This window comes from Leptodactylus fuscus, chromosome 2, assembly GCF_031893055.1.
Source record: "Leptodactylus fuscus isolate aLepFus1 chromosome 2, aLepFus1.hap2, whole genome shotgun sequence".
NCBI lineage: Eukaryota > Metazoa > Chordata > Amphibia > Anura > Leptodactylidae > Leptodactylus > Leptodactylus fuscus.
Window position 1 is genome coordinate 116,431,757 of NC_134266.1, and position 14,601 is coordinate 116,446,357.

The 14,601-nt window shown below is 41.3% G+C and overlaps 1 protein-coding gene across 6 annotated transcripts in view; it reads left to right on the plus strand.

Moving 5' to 3' along the window:
- Positions 1-958: 958 nt before the first annotated feature.
- The window catches only part of PUM1 (pumilio RNA binding family member 1), a 44,182-nt gene continuing 30,539 nt past the window's right edge, over positions 959-14,601 (plus strand). For 3 of the 6 annotated variants that reach the window (XM_075264474.1, XM_075264475.1, XM_075264476.1), the window contains exon 1: positions 959-1,078. The gene's annotated coding sequence lies outside the window, so the exon portion shown is untranslated. The remainder of the gene's footprint in view (positions 1,079-14,601) is intronic. The other 3 variants (XM_075264477.1, XM_075264478.1, XM_075264479.1) reach the window with 1 other exon arrangement.

Consider the following 14,601-nt stretch of genomic DNA (forward strand, 5'->3'; position numbering starts at 1 on the left):
AAAAAAAAAGTGATCAGATGTCCCCAAGGGTCTCTTATCACCTTATGAGGACACTATCTGAAAAAAAAAAAAAAAAAGTTTTAAAAATGTACAGTAAATAAAATAAAAAAATAATAATAATAATACGCCGTTATTAAAGGTTATAGCCCCACCCCCGACGACACCATACAAAATAAAAATTACCGTAACGGAGAGGAAAAACTATTTTATAAAGTTTTTCAGTGACACTTTGCGTTATTAAATAAAATAAATAAATAAATAAATTGAAAACCAGACACAATTTCCCTCCTATTTTGTTTATATTTTCCCGGATATAAAAAAAAAAAAAAAAACACATTCGAAAAAAAACGACAACATAAAAATAAAGCCCTATGTGTCCCCGAAAAAAGACGCAAAAATTAGTTGCCTGAGACACATGAGAAAAATGTTACAGCCCTCAAAACCGCACATACAAAAATACCCTAAAATGTGTCTGGTCCTGGACCACAAATTGGCCCGGTACTGAAGTGGTTAAGGTATTTTTACCTCTGTTTCTCCAAGGGGTTAAGCAGTAAATAGTGGAAATAGATGCAAGTGAGTGGACACACGTTCGGATTGGAAGCCATTTGCACAACCTGCTTATATAGTTATTTTATTATATGGTGGACTAGATGTTCTACTCTCCAGTTACCTCGTGTCTGCTGACCTACAGCACTCTAGAAAGCAGGACTAGTTATACTGACGTGACTACAACATGACGACAGAAACAGTTTCTGACAACAGAAACTGTGTGAAACTCACTCACAACTCCCGTAAAACACACGAAGACGTCTGTGAGGAAGAAGCACTGACCATACATGTAGGCAATGCAAGAAACATATAGCATTCTCCTAGCCTGGCCTGGTTTCCCAGCAGGCCCCGGAGTTACCAAGGTAACACAGCTCCCAGGTCTCCCTCCTCCTCCCATGATGCACCGAGACGGCTCCAAGTCCCCCCAGTGCGCCGCCATGTTGTCGGAGTGATAGGCAGCGGTAGGGAGACGGCTCCGGGGGCTGAGAGAGACATTGACCCAATCCGACTCCATCCTCCCGCTCCGCCCGTGAGTATTATGTCTACATTCCCACCTGACGGTGCCGTGACCTCCAAACTTTGCCCATACGGCGATATTTAGTGCTTTTACAGCTCCGGAAGGGGGAGACGGGTGTTAGAAAAGGGGCCGGTCTCCGCTTCTGGTTCCTCCCCCTGCCCATGTTTTGAGGCCTCTATTGTTACGGGAGCAGCCGGGGGGGCAGCGAATTAACGCGAGTACGTGGACTGAAACTGGTAGAATTTGACGTAAATGCTTCCGTGAATCGATGTTGAGTGTACGAGGCCGGCGGCACGGGCTCCCTGCGGGCAGGGCTGGTTATGGACGGCTTTGCTGGGGTGCTAGGCTGTGAGTATGGCAGCTAGTGATGTGGAGGCCCCAGCACTAGCCCGGTGCGTACTGTGCAGGATGTGGAATGTGCTCCATATTGTGTGCAGCTTCTTTGTATACGTGTGTGGCAGGCTGCTCCTGCTATTGTACAGGGCTGGGGGCTCCCATCTGGCCCAGTCGGGGTGTTGGGGTTTTCTTCTGTAACCTATCTCTTGTGGGGTACATGAAGCAGCTGTATGGTTGGTGGAGACAGGGGTTCATGGATTGCCTTCCCTCTCCTATGAGATGAGGCCAGGTCTCTTGAATCCTTTGTTGTGATCCATTGCTTCGTGTATGGTGTCATTTGTGCAGAGTAACTTTTTATTTACATAATACAGATACACAGTAGTGTAATAGACAAAAACACCAAATATTGGCATGCAGATAAAGAGATCTCCCAGCAAGGAAACAAAAGATCTGGTATGTTTCCATGTCTCCATTCATACTAAATATTCCCTTCATACTTCACTGACATCATGTGCCACCCTCCGTTCATGCTACATACCCCAGAACTTACTGTCATTGCTTTTCTGCTTCGCTCCTTATCGTCTGTGCCTTGAGGCCCAGTTTTGCCAGTGGTGACCTAATTCTCAGCCAAGGGCCAGATAGGCATTGATTCTGGAATATTGGCAATGGCTACTAAGTTCTGGATTTGGTTTATCGTACCTTCGAAAGTTTTACGCTGACCTATTCAATGTATGAGTTGTATTTACTATCAGAAACGTGATTGGAAAGCAGGTTGAAGCTTGTTGTAATGGGGGGTAGTCTGTAATTTTGAAGTTAAATATACACCTTCCATCCCTGGTTCAGATTATATGATCTGTTATTGAAGGAATCCATCTTGTAGTCATCTTGTGCCGCCTTTTCAGCATATGGCTCCTTACTGTGCAAAATTCCCCCATGAACCTGTTGGCATATGCATGTTATTATCCTTTCTGTCAACTTTTTGGGCTTAAAGTTGTGAAGTGGCAGAGCACCATGTCCTTGTCACATGCCTCAGCCCATAACCACTATTTTTTTTCCCCCAACATATGACACTTGCATTTTTGGGATAAGCACCTTTGAAAAAATGAATGCTGAACCTGTAAGTTTGTGTGTGTGTGTGTGTGTTATCCTAAACACTTAAAAAAAATAAAATAAAATATGCCACAGGGATTGTTGATCAACCCTATGGAGGGTGAATGAGTGACACACTAAAAATGGAAACTGGGTATATGTGCACTTGAAGGTGTTTGCTGCAGATTTTCCACACAAAGAAAAGAGAGATTAAGAAAATCTCATTGACTTAAACGCTACTGTATTACATTGCAGATTTTACACCATGTGCATGAACCCTAAAGGTGGCCATGCGTATTAGATAGAAGTAGGTTAATAACAGAACAAGCTGCAGCCATACACTTTGTAAGCCATATATTGGCTATTACTTTAGTTATCTATGGACATTATGCTTAAAGGGAGTTTTTCACCAGAACCCAGCATATCACCTCAGCCACACAGATTTAGGGAGTGCCTGCTTACCTCTTTTAGCAATAACAATGCCCACATTGCTCCAAAGAGCTAATCTGCATATTGACAATAACCGATATATTGGCAAGAGAGGCGCCAATTCACATGGGAAAAAATACCTATCTGTGGGGTTGTGTGACATCAGGCAAAGGACAACAATCCTTCTGGAAAGTTCTGTTGAAGAAAGGCTGTTCATGGACCAGCCATTATCAAACAAAAACGTCTGTCCAGATGACAGCGAATCATGGGTTGGCTAAAACTATTGTCATCAACTGAAGAATGTTTCTTGTGGGTGAATTTGTCCATTTTCATCATCTGTTTATGAGCCCCTAGAGTTTAAGGCCCCACATTGCGGAAAAGTAGCTTTTTTTTGTTGTTGCAAATATCTGCAGTTTTTTGAGCCTAATCCAAGACTGGCTACAAAAGGAGTGGGAAATAAAAGAAGCATGTATACTTCTGCTCAATCCATTCCTGGCTTTTGCTCAAAAAAACACAGCAAAATCTGCAACAACAAAAAAAAACTGCTTTTCCGTAATGTGGTACATTAGCCTAAAATCTTTTTCAGGACTCTTTAAGATGTATGACCTACCTTAGGCTAGGTCATCATTACCAAATTGGCAAAGGTCCAATGCCTGGCACACTCTGTGAACAGCTGTTTCGAAAAGACCATGATGCTTGGAAACCTGCCACTTCCTCGACTAGGGACATCACGTATGTTGGTCACTAGACCATGCTGAAACTCATTCCCATTCAGATGAATATACAGGGCTCTAGGTTATCTGACCCATCCAGTCTGGCATAAATATGTAGATCATCAATATCAAAGAAAACCTCTTTAATTTAGCCTAGAAATATGTTACTGATTGTTATCTTTTGGGGTTGTTGGTTTATTTCTATCCATGTTTTCACTATGGCAAACCTTAAAGAGTAAGGCCAATTTCACACAGCCTATTTTTTTTTTTTTTTATGTAGATTGTGAGCCCCACATGGAGCTCACAATGTACATTTTTCCCTATCGGTAAGTCTTTTTTTGAATATGGGATGGAAATCCATGCAAACACGGGGAGAACATACAAACTCCTTGCAGATGGTTTTATGCCCTTGGCGGGATTTGAACACCAGGACTCCAGCGCTGCAAGGCTGCAGTGCTAACCACTGAGCCACCGTGTGGCCCCTCACACAGCCTATTCTGTTGGGAAACTGGGTTTGTGGTAGTTTTCCCTGCATGACACACACACACACACACGCAGACACACACACACGCAGACACACACACACACACACACACACACACTTCTAGCATTAAATCTGTCCAGTACTGGTTATAAGCAGTTGTGCCACTACAGACTCCTATTTCCCTCTCCTGTGGAGTATCAGACTTCTGGGGGTCCAACCACTGGACTCCCATTAACCAGGGGACCGAAAGTCTAGCTAAATCCTTCTTGTGGCTGAAGTGCAATTGTATGACTTGTTCTATTGCAAGGACTGCAATATACAGCAGCAGAGAAATCAGAGGAGAGCAGGGGTGTTTCACTCACAGGGAAGATTCAGGGGGGTCTTCTATTCACTATTCTCCTGATTGCTGGTTTCCCAGTCATCAGATCCCCCTACAACCTGACGCCAATTCTTTAAGGTGACAGATAAAGTTACTATGGGATGTGTAAGTTTCCTATTCCCAACAAAAGAAATCTATAGTACATATATGTCTTGAGATCTGTAGTTGTAGTCACGAAAATGGTTGCGTGCTGAGAAAAGGAAGTTTTTATAGCATTCTAGATACTGAAGTTTCACATGCGCAGGGCTTAGGGATGTGCAACTTTTACATATTCTATATATATCATCACATATAACATGGTGTAGGTCTGAACATGTCCATATAGCCTAATTTGCTGATGATACCTAACTTTTACAGGGTTTTTTTTTTTTCCTATGGGTTACTTTTATTTCTAAGTCACTAAAATTTCAGTTTGACTTCTGCCTTGTGGCCAAATTGTACAGTATTGATTACATTAGGCTGAGACCTTATTTCATTGATGGTAAAATATATTTTTTTTTTGCACAAGGGTATACAGTTGTTTTGGATAGGTGTCAACTAGTAAGGAGATATAGGGTAGACATTGTGAAGAATTTGTGATCCTTTTTAGAAATGTTAAGTTGAACAGTTGATGTCCACAGGCATGCTAGGCTGTAGCTCTTACATTAATAGATTGTCATGTTTGGTCTATGCATTAGGTTCACTGGTCCAGCCTGTTTTTATGGCCATTATTTCAGTGAAAAGAAATTGGGCTATGATTTTGAGCACTAAGGGTCCATTCACGCGCTTTTTTTGGCACAATACACTTGCAAAGAATACACATGTAAAAATAAGATTCCCATTGACTTCAATGACATTTTTTTTACATGCGTATTCTTTACACATGTATTGTGCCAAAATAAGCCTGCGCTTACTCCGTGTGAGTGGACCCTAAGTGTTCTATAACTATTTAGAGAAGTTCCTTTTATTTAAAAAAAAAAAAAAAAAAATTGCATAAAATATATTTTTGTGGCAATATTTTTATTGCCCAAAGATGACTACAGGAAATGATCCAAAGTCTTAAGGGATATTCACACATAGGAATTTGACATGGAATCCGCCTTGAAATCTGCCTCCCATTCATTTCAGTGGAAGGCAGCAGCTGATTTATTTTTTCGTCTAGCGGAAAAAATTTGTGCGTAAAATTTTTCTGCTTGACAAATTCAGCGCCAAATTCCTATATGTAATCACCCTCTTAGCCACAAAGATTTTAGCTTGTCGTTATTGTGGCACTGACATTCATTTCATTGTTTAGTCAGAACTGAAACATATCTATTTTCTTAAAATTTCCTCTAAATCACTTTTCGTCCCTTTGCAGATTTTCTCCAAAGAGATCAACAGTCTCATAAAATTCTGCTCCCCTTTCCATGACACAGGATGTACATTGATCTAAGTTGTAAAATTCTGTCAGAGGCTCCTTGGCAACAGAGACTGTAAGCTACTTCTCAGTTATTGGGAGTACCAGTCTCCTTGCTAGGGAGCAATATGTTTGTGCATGAAAGAAATCAAAGCTATTTTTCTTCAAAGTTGTAATGAGTTGTAATCTTCACTGCATGTCCTCAGTTTACAGTGTTCTCTGTTCTGGACCTTTTTTTTTTTTCTCCTTAAATCCTCATTGCTGCACAGAAACACTGACCGTGACTACACCTGTCCTATCTGTTAGGGCCCGTTCTCACGAAGTAACGCGGCGCTCATTCTGACACGTAAACACGTGTAGGAGTGAGCGCGTCAAAACAGAATCCCATTGACTTGAATGGGTGCCGTCTTACGCGCGCTACACATTGTAATCAATCGGAGGCTTTATAACCCATTGATTTCAATGTGTAGCGCGCGTAAGCCGGCACCCATTGAAGTCAATGGGATCTGTTTTGAAGTGTCTCGCTCTGACACATGTATACATGTGTAAATGAGCGCCGCGTTATTCCATGGGAACAGAGCCTTACTTCATGAGAGCAGGCCCTTACACGTATATACTCAGCATTTTCTCTGATACAGGAAGTTATTGACACTTGGGTGAATAGTCAGACAGAAGGACTTTAAGATGACCTGTACACAGTGTAGCTTCTAGGATTTTTACATATAATGGGTAAAAAAAAAATTTTGCCTTTAAAAAAAAAAGTGAGTTTCTTAGACTTTAGGTCAAGATTTACATTCTTTCCATCTATTAAAAATGTCAGCGTCTATTGCATTGGTATGACGTGGAACAAAGTTTGCGTTTTTTCTCCCTATCTATACTAAGATTGCACAATGCATTGGATTTTCAATACTATTTCAATACCTTGGAGGAGCAAACAATTCAGTACTAGTAATTTCAATAGTAAGCTGCGCCTGGCAGCAGGACCCATTGTCCCCTTTTCTACAGACGGTGGGACATGCTGCTGCGAAGCACATCTTCCTATTTCAATTGTATTGAACAGTTTTCTTCTCCAGAGAACTTGGCACATGCACTGCCCAGCACCGATCATGTTCTCTGCTCAGTACCCTCTGTGATTTGCTATTAGTGGAGGGCCGGCCACATTACATGGGGAAAACTCCTTCCTTCCTCTACCAATGATCTCTTGATTAATGGGATCAGTCAGACGGACTCACTATGGATGAAAGAAGGACAGAATGTCGCTAGTGACATGGGCAGTGTTCTACCAGCACCATTAGGATTAGGGCTCAGGAAAGTGTGCTTGCAGGTACATTTATAAAGGACCTTTCACCACTTCCACCAATTCTAGTTCTTTTCATCTATTAATAGGTGCTTCTCCACTGATTCCAGTCCAGTTGGAATTCTCCCTCATGACAGTACAAAGCCTGAATAGCATTTCAGGCACAAAAGATAGCCGTATTGATTACTCAGGAATGGTGGGGGCTAAAGGAAAAATACCAACTGTGCCAGAATTGGTGCTGCAGTAGCTATTACCCGATGGGTTGGACACTTTGGAGGCGGCAAAAGTTTTCTTTGATAACAGCCCCAGGCTGGTATTAGACAGTGACTAACTAAAGACTTATTCTATGTTTGTGTTCCATCCATGAAACCTGGTCTGTGTGCAGGAGGTATTTCCTGGGCTGACCACAGCCGTGTGAATGACTTATGATTAACAGTAAGCAATCCTATCATGTACCTCACATTACCTCAAGGTAATATGGTACATCATAGAACAATATTTTGTTTTATGTGTGTTGGGTTGGCAAAGTATTCTTTTAGTATTAAGAATCATAATACTACACAATGTATCGTTTTCGAAGTCAAAATTTTGAAATTGTGCCAACTCTAGCTTATACTTGCTGAAAGTGCACTACAGAAGATGCCGGTCAGGTCTGCTGTGGTAAAGCTTTACAATTGCTAATCTAAGATGGAGGCACCCTTTGCATTTTTCACAGAAAAATGCCCTATATAACACAACATGTTAGGGCATGTAATTATAATATTCAATAACTTGGTAATACTATCAATCACTGTAACCAAGCTTATTCTAATTAATTATTGCTGCTCTTTCCATAGTACCTGCTAATGAGCAGCTCTTCAGTTGCTTAACCCTTTCCCAACTATGTCGTACTATTATGTCCTGCTGGGTATCTAGTTAACGCTCAGTGTCATAATAGTATGGCATTTTCGTGCATGATTTCTGAGTCTCAGCTGTATTGAACAGCCAGGACTAGCTCAGCAGTTGGAAAATACTTACTCCTGTGGCTTAATCCCTCAGATGCCTTGATCAATCGCGATCATGGCATCAGGGTGGTTAGGGGGCATCCCCCCCCCCCCCCCAACTTTTAGGTCCCCAGTGGTAAGATCACGGGGTTTGTCATTGTTAAACTGGCCTCCTGATTGCCTTTCCATATTGCACATAGTGATTCTACCTTTAATATACTGCACCACAGTTGTACATTACATCACATTGTACTGGGGGTCAGGAGACCACAGGGTCCACTTTCCTTTTAGGACAAAACAAGAAGGTGAAAAAAGTTAGCTTACAAATAAATTCCACGCTATACAAAAATAGTGTTATTTATCCCGTACGGTGAGCACTGTATATATATATATATATATATATATATATATATATATATATATATATATATATATATAATGTTTTGGTCACCTCACCCAACCCAAAAAGTGATCAAAAAGTTTTACGTGCCAAAAATTGGTACCAATAAAAGCTACAACATGCCCTGTAAGAAAAGAACCTTGACATAGCTCCATGAACAAAACAGTAGCAAGGTTATAGATGTAGGAATATGGTAACCCCAGGCAAAAATAACATTTAATAAATACGGCAAAACATTATAAAACCAATATAAATATGTATGACCCGCCAGACAAAGCTGACTTGTAATTTTTTATGCGGTGTGAACATTGTAAAAACAAAATGCAAAAAATGATAGAATTGTAGTTTGTTTGTTTTTTCTCACTGGGCCATAATAAAAGCTAATGAAGACTAAATATATGTACCCCAAATGGTAACATCTGAAAGTACAACTTATTTCCTAAAAAATAAGTCCTCACAAATCTGTGTTGACAGAAAAATAAAGTTATAAATTTTGAAAGGCGGAGATGTAAGGTATGAAAATGTTGTTGAGCATTAACACCCAAACTGTACTGCATTGTTAAGGGGTTTATGAACCTAATCACAAAAATCTAGAACTGAGACCAAAGCCCAAGAAAATTAAGGCATGCTCTAAAGCATTCCCTCCCCCTTCATTTGCATGTGAATTAAACCTTGATTTACATGAAAATGGGGCTCCAGACATTCCTTCCTGAGACTGCTTTCAGACAGGTGTATTTGTAATCCATAATACATCCTTAAGGTGATAATGTATTGTAAGGTTCATATGGCTTTTTTTGTCTTGCCTCCTTAGAGAACCGTTCAGCTCTTTACATAAAGTGGTTCTGACACAGTTAAATTTTTTCTGTAGACCCCACTCCCAAGCAATCAATGCTGTTTAGTTTTCGCGCCTGATATGCTATTTAGGCTCTGTACTGTCAGGAGGGCGGTGTCAAGCAGGAGCAAGCAAGGGATGTGATTCTGAGCTTTGACACTGGTGGCCTCTGATTGAAGATCTGAATCACGCCCCTCTGCCTGACACTGCGCAATTGATATTGCAGATTAAATGGTACATTGGGAAACAAAACTAATTGCAATATTTGCTTGGTAATGGTGGGGGCTAAAGAGAAAATTCCAACTACAATGTAATTAGTGGAGTTGCACCTATTAACAGATTCAGAACTTTGTGGAGGTGGTGAAAGGTCTTCTTTAATGGGTACCTGCCTTTTCACGAAAGTTGAAATATCTGCAAGGTCTTCCTGTGTGTACTATCATATGGCATACAGCAAATTATGCATTTTTCATTGAGGTGTTTTGGACTGTAAAATAAGGAGCAGTTTTCCCCTTCCCCATCTTATGAATAGTTTGGTTTGTTTACATTTATTTCTGCCTGAAGTAACTGCAGACCATCAACTAAATAGATGAGGAAAAAAGTGTGCACATATTATTGGAGATCCAAGAACATGGAACTGCATATAGGTCAAATACATGCAGGCATGGCATAGGAAAAAATCTATTTATGAGCACAGTCAGGAAAGCTACTATGAATAATATCCCATTTGTAACCACTCAAGCAAAGTAGCTACACATACATAGACTTTTCTTAGGTCTGGTACACATCTGCGTTCGGTAGTCGGGGAGCCTGCATGGGGACCCCCCCCCCCCCCCCCCCCCCCCCGAACGGAATACTGACCGCAATGAAAGCACACAGACTATAATGGGGTCAGTGTGTTTTCCATGTGGTGTAGCAGGAATCATGCGAAGAGGAAAGAAGTTCATGAAGTATTTTTCTCTCCTCATGACTCAAGCGGAAAGCTTGCGGAAAAAACGCAGACCCCATGATAGTCTATGGGTTCCGTGTGCTTTCATAAGCTCACTGCTTGTTTATGTGTTTGGTATTCTGTTCGCGGGGTCCCCATGCAGACTCCCCGAACGGAATACCAAACGCAGATGTGAACCAGGCCTTACATTTTAAGCTGTGAGATGTGCAAAAGAAAGCATTTTCCAGATGTGTGGAAGTTATTAGGAGAATCAATCCCTCCTATCTGCATTCTCTGAGTGAACAGTTCCTCCCTCTCCATTCTCTATGAACCCATCTTACATTGTTTTCTTAATTACATCCTGGAAAACAGATTTGCATATTCCCCATCCTGCATTGTTAATGGTATCTATGGATAGGGACTTCATTGGTAACAGGAAGTGAACTGCAAATTATCTAGAAAGGAGACCCCATGCACCAACTGAGCACCCACAGCCAGTTACTGACCATTTAAATACACTCACCGGCTACTTTATTAGGTACACCTGTCCAACTGCTGGTTAACACTTAATTTCTAATCAGCCAATCACATGGCGGCAACTCAGTGCATTTAGGCATGTAGACATGGTCAAGACAATCTCCTGCAGTTCAAACCGAGCATCAGTATGGGGAAGAAAGGTGATTTGAGTGCCTTTGAACGTGGCATGGTTGTTGGTGCCAGAAGGGCTGGTCTGAGTATTTCAGAAACTGCTGATCTACTGGGATTTTCACGCACAACCATCTCTAGGGTTTACAGAGAATGGTCCGAAAAAGAAAAAACATCCAGTGAGCGGCAGTTCTGTGGGCGGAAATGTGTTGTTGATGCCAGAGGTCAGAGGAGAATGGCCAGACTGGTTCGAGCTGATAGAAAGGCAAGTGTGACTCAAATAGCCACCCGTTACAACCAAGGTAGCCAGAAGAGCATCTCTGAACGCACAGTACGTCGAACTTTGAGGCAGATGGGCTACAGCAGCAGAAGACCACACCGGGTGCCACTCCTTTCAGCTAAGAACAGGAAACTGAGGCTACAATTTGCACAAGCTCATCGAAATTGGACAATTGAAGATTGGAAAAACGTTGCCTGGTCTGATGAGTCTCGATTTCTGCTGCGACATTCGGATGGTAGGGTCAGAATTTGGCGTCAACAACATGAAAGCATGGATCCATCCTGCCTTGTATCAACGGTTCAGGCTGGTGGTGGTGGTGTCATGGTGTGGGGAATATTTTCTTGGCACTCTTTGGGCCCCTTGGTACCAATTGAGCATCGTTGCAACGCCAAAGCCTACCTGAGTATTGTTGCTGACCATGTCCATCCCTTTATGACCACAATGTACCCAACATCTGATGGCTACTTTCAGCAGGATAATGCGCCATGTCATAAAGCTGGAATCATCTCAGACTGGTTTCTTGAACATGACAATGAGTTCACTGTACTCCAATGGCCTCCACAGTCACCAGATCTCAATCCAATAGAGCATCTTTGGGATGTGGTGGAACGGGAGATTCGCATCATGGATGTGCAGCCGACAAATCTGCGGCAACTGTGTGATGCCATCATGTCAATATGGACCAAAATCTCTGAGGAATGCTTCCAGCAACTTGTTGAAACTATGCCATGAAGAATTGAGGCAGTACTGAAGGCAAAAGGGGGTCCAACCCGTTACTAGCATGGTGTACCTAATAAAGTGGCCGGTGAGTGTACACATGTGCTAGTTTGAACTTTCTGCTTTTAAATACATGGGAGTGTTGAAAATAAACTCATCCCTATTTCCTCAGTTTTACATCTTTAGGCCAGGGCCCCACAGGACATAAGCACAGTGGGAAAAGTTGCGGTGTTTTTACAGTCATTGCAAAGTGGATGGGATTCTAGCAAAGCCCATGCCTGCTTTGCGGGGAAAAAACGTGGTGCGGACACGCCACGTTTTGGAAATCGTGGTATGTTAATTATACTTACGGAAACGCGAGTGGTTTCCCCATAGGTATAATTGTAACAGAAAGTCCACAGAGGGAAAACTCAGTGTACATTCTGTCTGAAGCGCTGCGGGAAGAACCACAATGCGTTACCCTCACATTTTTTTGTCCTGCAGTGCTTTTATGCTGCGGGACGTCCTGTGGGTCCTTTGCCTAAAACACTAATAAATGCAAGTTAGTCTAAGGGCTTGTTCACACAGAGTTTACGCTTCGCTCATTCAGACACGTATACACAAGTGCTTCAAAACACATCCCATTCACTTCAGTGGGAGCGCGCGTAAAGCCGGCTTTACGCTCCCTCAGATTGAAGCGAATGGGATGTGTTTTGAAGCGCTCGTGTACACGTGTCTGAATGAGCGCAGCGTAAACTCCGTGTGAAGGGGCCTCGACTGTTTTCTGCATAAAATAAATTATCCCAATATTTGTGAATACAGATGCACATGTTTAATGAATCAGGAGCTTGCTACCTTCATGTTTGCTTACTTTACTGACATAAAAATCGTACATGCAGTACTTTTCCTTCTTTTACAAAGTAAACAAACATGACAGAAGAAAGGCGTCTATCATGTTTATTTGTTTCTATGTTTGTTTGTTTGGTTTTTTTTTACGTTAGTGTCAGAGGGCTCCGTCTGCTGTTCTCATTCTTTAATGGATCAGAGCAACAGACATCCATACGCCCTGTGTGTGCATCACATGATCATGTACAGCAAGCAGAGATCTACAAGACTGTAAGGAATTTGTATAACTTTCCATTACACTTAAATATAACATTTGCAGAAATTGGACAACTCTTTTAACCCCTTTCCACTCTTAAGTTGACTTATTCTGTTGTACTGAGTGTATAGTTAAAGACATCTTATAGTAGTACGGTAAATTTCTGTAGGAGGCTCATGAGCTGTACCTGCTACATCTGGGACACATAGGAGGACTACATATTATTATACTTCCATACTTGCACTATATTGCATAAAGGATCAAGCATTCCCGAGTTCCAGTCCGCCAATTCCCATTTCAAAAATAATGTAAAGAAAAAAATAAACCTAAGTGCAAACTATCCAAAATTAATGTTATCTATCCTTTATGGTGACTGTTGTATATACATAAATAAATACCATGATGCAGAAATTGTTTGACCACCTTGTGGATTTGGATTATGGAGATGTTTCCATTACAATAAATGCTTCTAGGGATAAATATCTTTCATATAAGGTTCCTGACAAAGCGTGATACAACCAGAGGACTCCAATGTTCCACTGTACATCATCTTGTGCACGATTCCACCTTGTGCTTGAGGCCTAACCGGAGTAGAAATTCTGAATGCTTTTTGCTTGATCCTTAGTAGAGCTTTTCTGATGGTGGTCTCTACACTCTGACTTTTTCCAGCAACCATCAAAATCGCAATGTTGCACTGATAAAATTAACTTTATTCATTATAGTTGCTTTGAAACCCAGCAAGTTTGGCAGTTTGCTGATACTGGTGTTTCGTTCTTTATCATTTGATGGTTGTGATTTGACCACATTCTGTCACTAGGTGTAGACAACCTAGAATTTAGCAGCAAAAGAGTGATCTTAAAGGTACCTTAAACCCTAAAAACAGAAAGCTCAGTTATATAGTTTTTCTAGTTTTGTCTGCAGGACCCAACTGTTATAATTCAGCTCTGAACAGTTTAGTAGAAATCTTGAAGACATAGTTGGAATGGTTTGCCATGCACTAGCATGACATCACAGGAAGTTCGAGAGGGGGCAAGGCTTGGCTTCCATTCATTCTAATGATGTAATGGAGACTAAGCAACTTCAGAGCAAGAATTGTGCGAGGGAGAGTTACACATGACTTCTTTTCATCTACTTTGTGCAGACCATCCAGCTTTCCCAGATTCCTGCATTGTAACTTAGAAAGAGGTTTATGTATAGGTAGATTTTGCTTCAGCAGCAGTCTGTTATATAGCACTTAGATATTAATGATATGTCACTCGGTGTGAAAAGACAAAAATGCTCGTAAAGGCTCTCGCATCCGTATCGAAAAAGGACAAAAATTCTGGTACTCGTATGTATTGCTTAAAGTACTCCAGATATTTATTTCCTCCAGAAACGCTTCAGTCCCTCATTTGGACCTTAATCAGTAATCAGATGAATGGTACGTAAGAAGGCATAGTCAGGAAAAACTAAAATCGAAAAATGTCACCAGTGGGAAGGAGTTTTAGGGTCCATTCACACAGAGGAAAATGGTGTGGAATTTCAGCGATGAAAAAAAAAGGTTCTTATTGACTTCAATGGGATCCTTTTT